Consider the following 12868-nt stretch of genomic DNA (forward strand, 5'->3'; position numbering starts at 1 on the left):
CCTGCTCTCTCCTCCTTCATGAAAACAACTGTTGTTTACGAAAGTGTATAAGATGTGCACGATTAACATAAGCAATTTATTCTAAGAGAGAGAGAGAGAGAGAGAGAGAGAGAGAGAGAGAGAGAGAGAGAGAGATTACGAGTTAAAAAAAACTCGTCTAAACATTCCATTCTATCGTAAAAATAAATAAAAATAAAAAAATACACAAGACATTTAAAAACATAAATTCCATCATAACACATTCGTAGTTCTCCAATAAAAATAAACCTTAACGTGGAAATAAATTATAAAAAAATATATAATAAAACTAAATTATTTCACGGGCCAGAAACGGAAAAAAAATGTGGTATATTATTTCCTGAGAATTAGTTATGGTGATGATGGATGGTGATGAGATGGTGGTGATGGTGATAGTAGTAGTGATGGTGACTATGATAATGGTAATGCGATTATTATTATAGTTATAAATGCCATCATAACATTAACCTCAACTTATTACCCCTGTACCATTAACCACTACACCCCCCCTCCAGGTCTGACAAGCTTGACCGATAAATAACAACAGAAAAAACGATATAATAAACTATAAATAAAAGCTTATGATAACATACTAAAGCTGTCCACTTCACGCATTTCAAGCTTTGGTCTCTTAATCCGCCAATCACAATACACTAAATAAATCCAGTCGTTTAATTAAAAAATATATATATTATAATTACTAAGGAATGAAGGAATTAATTGGAGGAGAGGAGAGGAGGAGGAGAGGAGAGGAGAGGAGAGGAGAGAAGAGAAGAGGAGAGGAGAGAGGAGAGGAGAGGAGAAGGAAGAGGCTAGGCGAGGAATGGAGAGGAGAGGAGAAAAGAGAGGCGAGGCGAGGAGAAGGAAGAGGCTAGGCGAGGAATGGTGAGGAGAGGAGAGAAGGAAGAGGCTAGGCGAGGAGTGGAGAGGAGAGGCGAGGAGAGGAGAAGGAAGAGGAGAGGCGAGGAGAGGACATTCTCGTTAATGCCTACCACTTGCATGTCAAACTCCAATCACTGAACTCGATCAACAGACAATCAACAAATGATCAGCGAATCATTCATCTCAATCACCTTTTAAACAGCACAGCGGGTCATTTCGCCCCTGTATGCAAATGATATCGGAATCAGATTATATTTTAAGAGCATTACAGACGTGACCTTCTGATAGCAAATGGTTAACGTCAATTGTGTCAGGTCACCTTGCAATCAATCAATCTCTCTCTCTCTCTCTCTCTCTCTCTCTCTCTCTCTCTTAGATCTTACTATTAGCAATCCATAAAAAAGTTTGTAAATATCTGTAAATAAGAGTACAAAAATATTTAAAAAAGGAATTAAATGCGTAAATATAAACCATCAAGAAATAAATGTAAATCTGTAACAGGGAAAGCTTCTGTAAATCCCAACTCTCACGAACAAAACTCTGTTGTAAATCTCCATGAATTTACACTGAATAAATCTTTTTAAAGAACTAAGTGTTGTAAATCTCTCAAGAGCCAAGGGTGTGTTAATCTCAGCTCTCAGTGAAGAAGATTCAGAGATCGTAAAGTCCGTGAAAATATGAACTTGTAAATTATTGGAAGACTGAGCCGCCGTGTCCAGCCGAGTGGTGACGTTAAGTGCCAAAGTGCCAAACTATCTCGTTTAGCCCATTAGCGTATTGTTGATATTTTTGTTTTTAAATTATTTTTCAAACATTCACTTACCCTATATAGACGAATGTCGCTTAATGGCACCGCTTCAATGTCTTCTAACTTCCGAGTCAAGAAAAATATATAATTCTGTCCGATTTTCTTCACAAAAACGATAAAAATTGGAGAGAAACCGCACAACATGTTACCTAAACTACGCGTGGGCGGAGACTGATTGAGTGACGTCAGGTGAAGGTACGTGAGATTTCCAAGAAGAATTTGCGATTGTAATACCTAATATATTATTTTTTTTTTTATTAAATCATAATGACATTAACTTACTTTGCATCTAGAGATCTGGAATGAAATTATATACTTTAATAAATATGTTATCGTTTTAAATAAGTTGGATATTGCAGATGAAACGAATTTTGTTTTCACACCCCGACGATATTTTTTTTACATTTCAGAATCGCATTGACATGGCGTCCTCAATAACCTATTTTACCAAACAAATTTCGGTGCAGCGTAACTTAACCTAAATTATTAATATGAGGATCAATTATTCTGTATAAAATTAGTAAAAAATAGGGGAAAGGGGAAAAAGGAGGATATTTAGCAAGTGGTTAAGGGAGGGGGGTTACCTAGAGAGATAAGGGGGTGGGTGGGGAGGGGAGTGGTGTCTGAGGTGGAATTGGACGTACTAGGTAGGGTGGGAAAGGGAGAGGATAGGAGAAGGGAGATAAAGGGAGGATTAAGTAAAAAGAAAGAACTTACTTTCCATTTTCCTTTCCCGGTCATTTTTAGCAGACTCTCTCTCTCTCTCTCTCTCTCTCTCGCTCTCTCTCTCTCTCTCGACTGATACACTGGGTGGGTTAGAAGGGAGGAAGGAAGGGTTGGTGGGTGAGTGGTGGCTGGTGGGGAAGTCATTTAATCAGTGGGTTCGCGTCCCTCTGCTGTGACTCCTGTCGGGGGTCTGTGTGCTGGGCGCTGCTGCTGCCCCTTTGACCAGCCGGGCAGGCAGGCAACCAGGCAGGACTCAAATTAAAACAAGAAAAAAATTGCCCGTTTTTTCCGGTAATGGAGGACACGACAACGCTTATAAGAGAAGCAGCAGTAAAGTCTCTAAGCTGTGATGACAAAGCTTAACACTGCCGCTCTGTGTTGCAGTTGAGGTGAGTCAGTTTAATGCGTTGTAACAGCTTAATTCCTTCTCGTAGGTTAAAATGTGTGGTGAAATATGTAGTGTATTTTGTGTAGAGTAAATGAATTTTGAACATTGTTATAGAGTTTTGAAGTACAAGTCGTTCTCGCCATGTTCATATGTTTCAACTGCATAATGTCCTGTGAAGCATGAAGAATATAACCCAGGATCTATGATAAAGTTTCAATGGAATTTTAATGTCTTTTATATTGAAAACTTGTCACACCTCAATTTAAGGAGAAAAATCTTACCCGTTAATCTTCGAGAATAAGAAAAATCAATACTAAGAATCTCAAATACACTTGCTAAATATTTTCCCCGTGAACTGGAGGTGTAGGAACGCCTCTAACTGATATATTTAACCTGTGGCATCAGACACATTGGTCAAAAGAGCGGCAAATTCGTATCAAGACTACCGAGAACTGATCCGCTCTCCCAGTCTCTACTTATGGGAAACGTATATGGCGTAAGGAAACGTTGAGAATCATTCCATTTGACTACGGACGAGGCGAAATTCCACATCGACGAGAAAGTAAAAATTTTATTGGACGCCGCGTTGTGCCTCTGGGCGAACGGAATCCAATTTACAAAAACAAACTAGAGTAAAGGTTAGCCGATAAAAGTTCCATCCAGGAAACGTTTATTCGCTGTATGATAAACGAAAAAAAATAATACATAAGGAATTTGATCTGCAAAACGTTTATTCACTCTTAAGAAAATACGTAAACGTTTTAAGCCACGAAACGATTATTCGTGAAATGGTAAAAGCCAAAATATGTTAACATTAGCCCACGAATCATTCATTCATAATATGGCTAAAAAAAGTGTGGGGAGGGTTAGGTTAGGTTAGGTTAGGTTTAAGAATTCAAACTACAAAAAGATTATTCAATGTATAATATAATAAACAACACAATGAATAAAAATACAAAAGTTCGATCCAATACACATTCCTTCACTGTATGATACACGATACAAGACATTGACCTTCATCTAAGTTCAGTTCATCCGGTTGACCTTTCTAAGATCAGATTAGAGCTGTCAATTAACCATAAGGTTCAGGCCACCATACGGTTCAGCCTCAGGCCACCATAAGGTCAGGCCACCATAAGGTCAGTCCACCATAAGGTCAGTCCACCATAAGGTCAGGCCAGCAAAAGGTCAGTCCACCATAAGGTCAGTCCACCATAAGGTTACACCTCTAAGGCTCCAGCAATTCCCACTAACTGTCTCGGGCAGGGGAAAAAACGACTTCAGTAAACACGATACAGCGCGGGGAAAATTCTTGCAACATTTCCTGAACACCGAGACAGGACCCGGCCTGATTAAATTCTCCCCAGACACTGTTTAGATCGATGTGCGGGTCAAAGTGCTATCGTGGAGTTACGTTTTCGGAGTTTTCTTTAATAAAAATCAGTTTAAAAGAGATATAAAAGGATAAATCTGTTTGAAACTAATTAAAATATTCTTCAGTTTTATTTGGGATTTTGGGAGATCAATTAGTTTTAAAAGAAATATATTTGTTTTATCAATTTTCACGAGATTTTGACTGACTATTTGACTGATAAATTCAATCGTGCAAATAAATTCTTATAAATCATAAAATCTCTAATTATTTATAATTTTGGGTCAGTAGGAATTTGGTCTCGATAAAATCAAGTTTTCAAGGAACATAATATAGATTTTCAGGTTTATATAAATATTTAAATTATAAAACTCGCTTTACGAAACAACATATTTATAAATACACTCATTTCTAAAACAACACTTCATCGAGTCACTCACTTTTAAGGCAATATATTATCGCCTTTTCCAAATTTAAAGGAAACACTTCTTGTCTTCGGAAACAGTGGAGGAAAAAAAATAGAAATCCTCATTAGCGCTGCTGTTTTAAGTGTGTGTGTGTGTGTGTGTGTGTGTGTGTGTGTGTGTGTGTGTGTGTGTGTCCCGTAGGCCTGACAAACCGTTAGTGGCCGAGTAGACACAGCCACTGAATACTAAGCCTCGGGTACACAGCGGAGGCAGTGTGATCAGCCCAGCTCTCTACCACAAGCACTTCCCACACTGAAATGTTTAGTAACCATTCACGAGCCAACGACCCTGAAGCAAGCGAGGTTAAAGAAAAGACCTAGTGAATGATGCTTAATAATCCTGGCAGTTAAATCACCGGAAACTAACACAACAACAACAACACTAAAACGTCTTGGCGGAGAGGGTGGGGGAGGGATGAGTGGTGGTGGTGGGGGTAAAGGGGGTGGGGGTAAGAGGGTAGGGGTGAGGGAGGGGTGAGGTGAGAAATCTAAGCACATTCATGGAGTCTTAAGAAAATCAGAAGACAATAAACAAACAGCACAAAGGAAGAGAAGAAAAAAGAAATAACGAGGTCGATCACGATAAGAATTAAAGAATGAAAATGGAAAACACATTACCATTGGGAGGTGAGATCGGGAGGAGATGGAGAGCGCATTTTGAGGGGATTTATTGAACGTAATGAAGAGAGAGTAAGAGGAGGAGGAGAGAGAGAGAGACTGTGTGCTTCTGGATACGAGTGGATTAGGGCACTCTGAAGCTCATGCCTTTGACCGTTGACTGACTACAAGAGGTCACGTGATAACTAAAACTTGAGGGACCATTTGATGACTGACTCTGGGAAGGACATTTGATGATTGACTCTGGGAAGGACATGATGGAGAGAAGGGAGGAAAAGAAGAATGAAAAAGTGAAGGAAGGAAATAAGAATAGAGGAAAAGAGGAGAAAATAAGAATAAAGGAATAAGGGAGAAAAGAAAACTGATGGAAAGAGGTGAGGAAAGAAGAATGAAGGAAAAAACTGAAGGAAAGAAGGAGGAAAAAAAGAGAGAAGAAGAGGGAAGGAGAGTATGGGTAGCAGGAGTGTCGTGGCAACCTGAGTTAGAGGCAACATAACATCACTTATGTACGACGCAGCACCACCCTGAGGGGAATTACCACCACACACACACACACACACTATTGGATTACCCACCTGACCCCGTCCACTTCCTGTCCTGTACCGAAGCTACTTAAGTGTACCCAGCCAAGGACCACGGATCTAAGTGTGTACCCAGCCAAGGACAACGGACAGTGTTACATGGTGTTGCTTTCAAGTACAGTACACTATTATAGGGTAAAGTTCCTCCTAGATGTAAAGTGTTAAGGCTTGCAAGAAATTAATGCACTTGAAAATTATTCTCGATCACACACACACACACACACACACACACACACACACACACACACACACAAAGCCGTCAGCAACAAGGGCACTCAACATAAAAGTTACAGTAATCGTTCTACCAGCGAGGTGTCCATTAAGCGAATAGCCACCCTTCAAATTTAACGGTATCTACTATCGCGTGCCCAATGTCCAGGCCATTAAACTACAACGTGCGAACACAGGTGCTGATTATCGTGTGAACTAACTGATACTCACGGTGTTATAACCTGTCCTCACCGAGATATAGAGAGAGTTGGATTTAATGTGACGAGTATGTAAGGAATATGTAACTGTGTACATAATGTAACATGTACTCAAACAACGACATTTAAAACAATAAAGACAACTACAACAACAACAACAAACACAACAATAACAACAAATATATAAAAAAAACAATAGCTAAAAAATATATATATATCCTAAATCCACCGATGAAAGAAAATTGAAGCGATAAAAAGTTTTATTGTCAAGTGAATATTGACGAACTTTTCAAAATGGTTCTATTTCCTCCGGGACGACACCGGGAGGGTCAGTTAGGCTCCCTCTACCATTCACCACTAGTAGAATATTTTATTATTTTTTCATAACAGAGAGAGAGTTACCATAGGACCAACAAGTTTTGTCAAGATATCGAGGTGATCTCCCAAGGCTCAGGCTGTTGTTGTCCCCGTCAAGGAGATGGTGGCAGGAGTCGATGGAATGGGGAGATGGAGAAAGGAGGTAAAATGAGCGATGGGACAGTGACAGGAGTAGATGGAATGGAAAGTGGAAGCGAGGGGGTTAGAATAGGGGATGGGACGGTAAAGGAGACAGAAATGGAGAAAGGGTTGAGTAATGGGAAGGGGAAATAAGAAAGGAGTGAAGATGGAAGGAATGAAGAAGGAGTGGGAGGAGGTAAGACTGGTGGAATGATGGGAAAAAATAATAAACTTTGTAAAATAAGAATTAAAGGAGATTAAAAATAACCACGAACCATGAATAAGCGCCACTGCAGGCAAAAGGCGAGACACACTTCATCAGTCAAAATATCCACAAAGTCGTTCCTGCCGAGTATATACAATAGGAACCCCGGGCGCTTTTGACTGCTAAAACCGGTTCTCATTACTGACCTAAGACACCCCCCCCCACTCCTCCCCTCCCTCCTCCACTCCTCCTCCAAAAAACAAAATGTCTCACCGTCAATTACCATTAAATCTACTTCCCTTGGTTACCTCCCTTACCCTGAGTTCCTCCACATATTGCACAAGAATATCGTGAGGTGGTTTACAACGGCGGAACTACGATTACCAAAACCTGCAAGTTCTATCAGTGTTTTTCAGGGTCTACAAAAAACACCGCATTAGTGGAATTCTCCTTAGAAAAAAAAAACGACAGAACTTCACCTTTACATCCATTTGCTAGAGCCATCGTACAGGGCACCGAGGTGGGGATTTTATATAAGCTAAACTCTCTCTCTCGGTTCTGGTTCAGTGATATTTTATGTAGCAAGTTGGATGTAATCTTAAGTGGCAGACTGTAGGAAAGGTCTTCTTATAAAGCGTCCGGGAATAAATGCAAAGTCTATTTTAACCGAGTCATTTCCTTCCGGATTAACACCCCTCCCACTGCCTCTCCCTCTCCCACTCCCACTCCCTCTCCCTCTCCCACACCCTCTCCCTCTCCTTGTGTTATATCATTCTACAGACTCAGGGAAAACTCTTGAGTATTAAAGTATTTGGAGTCGTGGTATTCTGGTCGTCAAGGAAGGAAGGGCGAGTGTAATATCACGGCTGTAGGTCAACAACAAGATAAACTCGGCCTCACAATGCGGTACATCTCCACGCAATAAATGTCAAAAGAATTTCCATGACAAATGTTTCCTCTTGAGACCTGTGATACTACATGATCCTGTCAGTATAAGATTGTACCTCACAGACGGTGGACAGAAGGTGACGGGGGACAGAAAGTAACTTGACAGATATGTTACTGTATTCCCATGAGTAGGGGTATACAGACAAACGTTCTCTGCCTATCTGTCTGTCTGTCTGTCTGTGTGTCTGTGTTGACTTGAGTTTTACAGATGGATGATTCGTGTCCAAACATTTTTACTGTAACTGAACAAACACCTGTGTTGAATTACTTAGGTAGATCACTCGCTGCCTGGTTACTGTGAAGGACTATAAGATAAAACAAAAAATAGAGTAAACATAGGAATATATTTCAATAAACAGGAATAACAAGAGGACGTAGGAAAAGAACAATATTCAAAGGGAAGTGAGAGAGAAAGGTGAGAAATTACTATGAAAAGGAGAAAAGCAGAATTATTGTGACCTAGTATTAGTTTCAAGAGATTCTAGTGTGGAGTACTTGAAGAGCAGTGAGAATATGATAACATAGGTGTGATGAGGAAGGTGTTTAGAGAGCTGATGATGATGATGAGTGATGACGAATATGATGAATGAAAATGATGAATGATAAATATAATGAAATATGAAATTGATGAATGATGAAGATAACGAATAATAAAGGTGATAATAATAAAGTTACTGACGAATGGTAATTAGTTCATTATATTTCGGCCAGAGGTCAACAAAGAGGCAGATTCTGTTAATTACTTCCTTAACTGCGTATCATAGACATATTTCGTCATGTCCACAGAGCAACACCGACAAATTCCTCTCTCTTTCTGCACCATCAACAAAGCGGAAATGAAGCTCGTTAAGGCTTCACTAACGACCTCGTAAAAGCAAGACCCTGGTTGACTAATTACACACCTATTGGTGGTTACGGCTTAGGTAGGTGTGTAGATGTGTGTGTGTGTGTGTGTGTGTGTGTGTGTGTGTGTTGAGTTTATAAGAACTAAGTCAACAAGCTTAACAGTTGGGTGGGAATTTAGGTAACTGGTTCAATTAGCGAATATTTAATAATTGAAGCTTAAATAACCCAATTAAATTTGCCGATTATTAACCTGTTCAAAAATTTCAAAGTAATGGTGTTAATTTAGCGATTATTATATAGGTTCAAAGGCTATTTCTAAATTTCACGAATATAAAGAAATCCAAAAGTTAAACCTGAATTGATTTATTGGCAGGAATTTTGAGGATTAAATATTCCTGTTCTATCAGATAAAAAAAATCATTAATTAATTCAGACCATTAAGTGATGTTTGGGTTTTTATCGTCTCCAGTAATTAACTTTTGTCTAGGTAAGAGTATATGGGAGCAGGTGACGTCTTTAAGTTCAACCTAGTGTTGGTCTTCGAGTCCATCCTCAAGTCCTTCCTCGAGTCCATCCCTGATTACATTCTAAAGTGTCTGTCCTGAGTCCATTCTAGAGTGTCCATCCTCGAGTTCATCTTTAACCCCTGCCTCGAGTCCATCCCTCTTTAACCCCTGCTCTCGAGTCCATCTTTAACTCTGCCACCTAGAGTCCATCCCTCTTTAACCCCTGCCCTCGAGTCCATCTTTAACCCCGCCTTCTTCACCCCCCACACCCTCCGCCTTCTTCACCCCCCCACCTCCCACCCCCCTTAACGTGTGAGAACAGGTTTTTCTCAGCCACTGGTCGATGAATGCTCTTGAAACTTTGCATCAACACTCACCTCCTCCAGGAAATGATCCGCATCTTCGGGAAATTTTTCGGACATGTTTAAAAATGAGTAAATACACTGTACTGATGGGCGCAGGTGACCTTTCTCAAGCAATTTAAGGTTAACTAGGCGAAGGGAACACAAAGGCAAGCTTCTTTTTTCTTATTACTGTTTTTTTTTTAAATACGTAATCAGATTTATTACAAGTAGGGTATTATTATTGTTATTATTATTATTATTATTATTATTATTATTATTATTATTATTATTATTATTATTATTATATTTGGTTTTATCAGTTGTTGTTATTCATCAAATAATCATTATTACCAAAATTACTTCTATTAATTACTCTGATCATCGGTATTACTATTAACATTACTATTATTGCTAACACATAATATCAGCATTATAATAAAAACTAAATTGATAATACTTTCCCGCTATTTACGAAGGACTTATTTCAGCGTGGATGGCCGGCGTCCCAGGTGTAATTAACCACTCAAGGTGTTTCTTCAAGTGACAAGTAACACAACACCAGACAGGGCGTTAATGAGCCCTACCGGAGTTCTCTCTTTGAGCTCTCCTCAGCACTTTTTAAGGAGTGCTAATGAGCCTCACTGATGGCAATTTGGACGAGTGTGAACAAGGCCACCAGAAAGGGGAGTTAAAGGGCCAGAATGAGCCAATCTTGACGGAGTAGTTTGACCTTGTAGAGAGTTTCAAAGAGGGTTTTATATTGGGAGGGGGGTGGTTAACGAGTTATTTCAGGTGGTTGTTAACGAGCCGCTTGAAGTGTGTTTTAATGACTTGTATGAACAATTATTGCCAGGTGAGTTCAAGTGAGTTTTATCGAGTCGTTTGAACACTTATTGATCCATTTATGTTTATTAGTGATCCGTTTGGCCGAGTTTCAATGATCACCTTAAACCTACAACGAATTTTAACGAATATTTTATCCAGGAATCAACAAGAAGTTCGACAAGAGTGCTTATGCATTACGGCACTTAACAGGGAATAACAGGTGTAAACTCTAACGACCCAATTAGTCAGGTATTAACGAGTTACTTGAAAGTTATTTAACGAGTTTTAACGAGTTACTTGATAGGTATTAACGAAGCCTTTCGAGTAAGTTTCAATAATCTTCTCTTGAGATATTTTAATACACAAGTCGGTAAGGTTTGAATGGTCCACTTAAGTCAAAGCTGTGAGGTTAAGCCATTATAAAAGATTTACTGAGGCCATTTTAACACGAGTTACTGGATCGAGCCATTTCAAAAAGGTTTGTTGAGCTACAAGAAAAAACAAATTCCATTTGGACATTTAGTAAACTTTGATCACCCATTATGACAAGTTATACAGGACTAGTTTAACAGCCAGGTGGTTATTTTAACAAGTTCACATTATCATTTTAACAAAGTCATATGGCTACTTTAACAAGATTACATGTTCATTTTCACAAGTATTACGGTGCCGTTGAAAAGAGCCATTTATGAGCTCACCTTTTACTGGACCATTTAATCTTACTTATTTGAGCCATTTTGGTCTATAGAGATGGTGTCTATTAGCCATTGTAATGATTCCTTAAAATAGCTAATAATTTACCTATTTTATCAAGACAACACAGCCTTCTACAGTAACTCCCAGATAATGTAAACAACGATATAATTAAGGGTATCGTACATATATCAACTTATACCAGTCTATCGTAATATATTCTTCAAACCAATAAACAAAACGATCTAACCTAACCTAACCTAGTCTAGCCTAACCTAACCTAACCTAACCTAACAAAGAAACACTAAGATCTAATAAACGCAGCTTTCTGAGTTTATAAACAAAGGCGTTAAGTTAAATACAAAGTTTTATTGAAGATATAAAGGACAATATCATTCTGTGGTTAGTAAATATATACCGTACGAGTATCTGTCTGGTTTTGTGTGTTTTGTCACTTAATATTTATCCCTTATGCACGACCCTTCTGTTGAGGTGGAGGCCAAGTGTGTTCAGGAGCTTGAGAATTTACCATCAAGATACCAAGACTAAGACATATAAACAAACTTGACTTTAAAGATTACAAATTTGAAATATATATATATGGTCAGGCGAATAGACAGACGAATGGACGGATAAACAGACAGATAGACAGACAGAGACATCCTCAGGTGTATGTGTATCGAGAGTTATGTCGAGTCATTTAAAACCTGTCCGAACAACTCTCAAGGCTTCATTCCCAAGAACTTTGTACCGGTGCCAACTTCAGAAACGAGTTCATGAGAGAAAAACGAGAAACTTTGAAATGTAAATGAAGTTAGGTTAGGTTAGGTTAGGTTAGGTTAGGTTAAGTTAGGATAGGTTAGGTTAGGTTAGGTTAGGTTAGGTTAGGTTAGGATAGGTTAGGATAGAGGACAATAAACAACTTGTAAATAAGGAGTCAATGTTGCTGGTAATATAGATTTGTGTAAATAATTGATTGCTTATGTTTCTAAATTATCTATTGTAAATACTAATCTATTAACCTGTACTTGCTGATGAATACAAAAATAGATACAGGGAAATAATCAAAATATATTAATACAGTACATTAATAAATATTAAAAAAGAACAACAATTAAAACACAAATGAATGAACAATGAAAATACCCAATACGAATATAAAAACAAATTAAACAATAGTAATTCACCAACACATCAAACAAACACATCAAAAGAAACAAACACACACACACACACACACACACACACACACACACACACACACACACACACACACACACGAAAAATATAAAATACTCTAATTGGTGAACGAATAAATTACCCAAATAATTCAATGGGGGAATGAAATAAATTCTAAATACACAAGTAAAAACAATTCTCGACCTTCAGCACCTATGACTTAGAGGAGAAATTGGTTTCCTGAGTATAAAAGAATCAGATGGACCGAGTCAGATCTATGGCTCTGAGTCAGTCAATGATGAGTTGGCTCTCTCGGTCAGTACCTTGAGACATATAGCCAATGTTGACCTGCCTCCAAGAAAGTATATAAGGAACAAAACAGTAAATATGGGTAGAAAGTAACAGGTTGGAAGTAGAAAATGGTAAGTAACAAGAAGAAAGTAGCAAGTGGTTAAGTAACACGTAAATAATAACAAGTTGGTAACAAGCAGAAAGTATCAAGTGTTATGTAGCAGGATGAAAGTAACAAGAATATTA

The sequence above is a fragment of the Homarus americanus genome, unplaced genomic scaffold, assembly GCF_018991925.1.
Source record: "Homarus americanus isolate GMGI-L3 unplaced genomic scaffold, GMGI_Hamer_2.0 scaffold41444, whole genome shotgun sequence".
Classification (NCBI taxonomy): Eukaryota; Metazoa; Arthropoda; class Malacostraca; order Decapoda; family Nephropidae; genus Homarus; species Homarus americanus.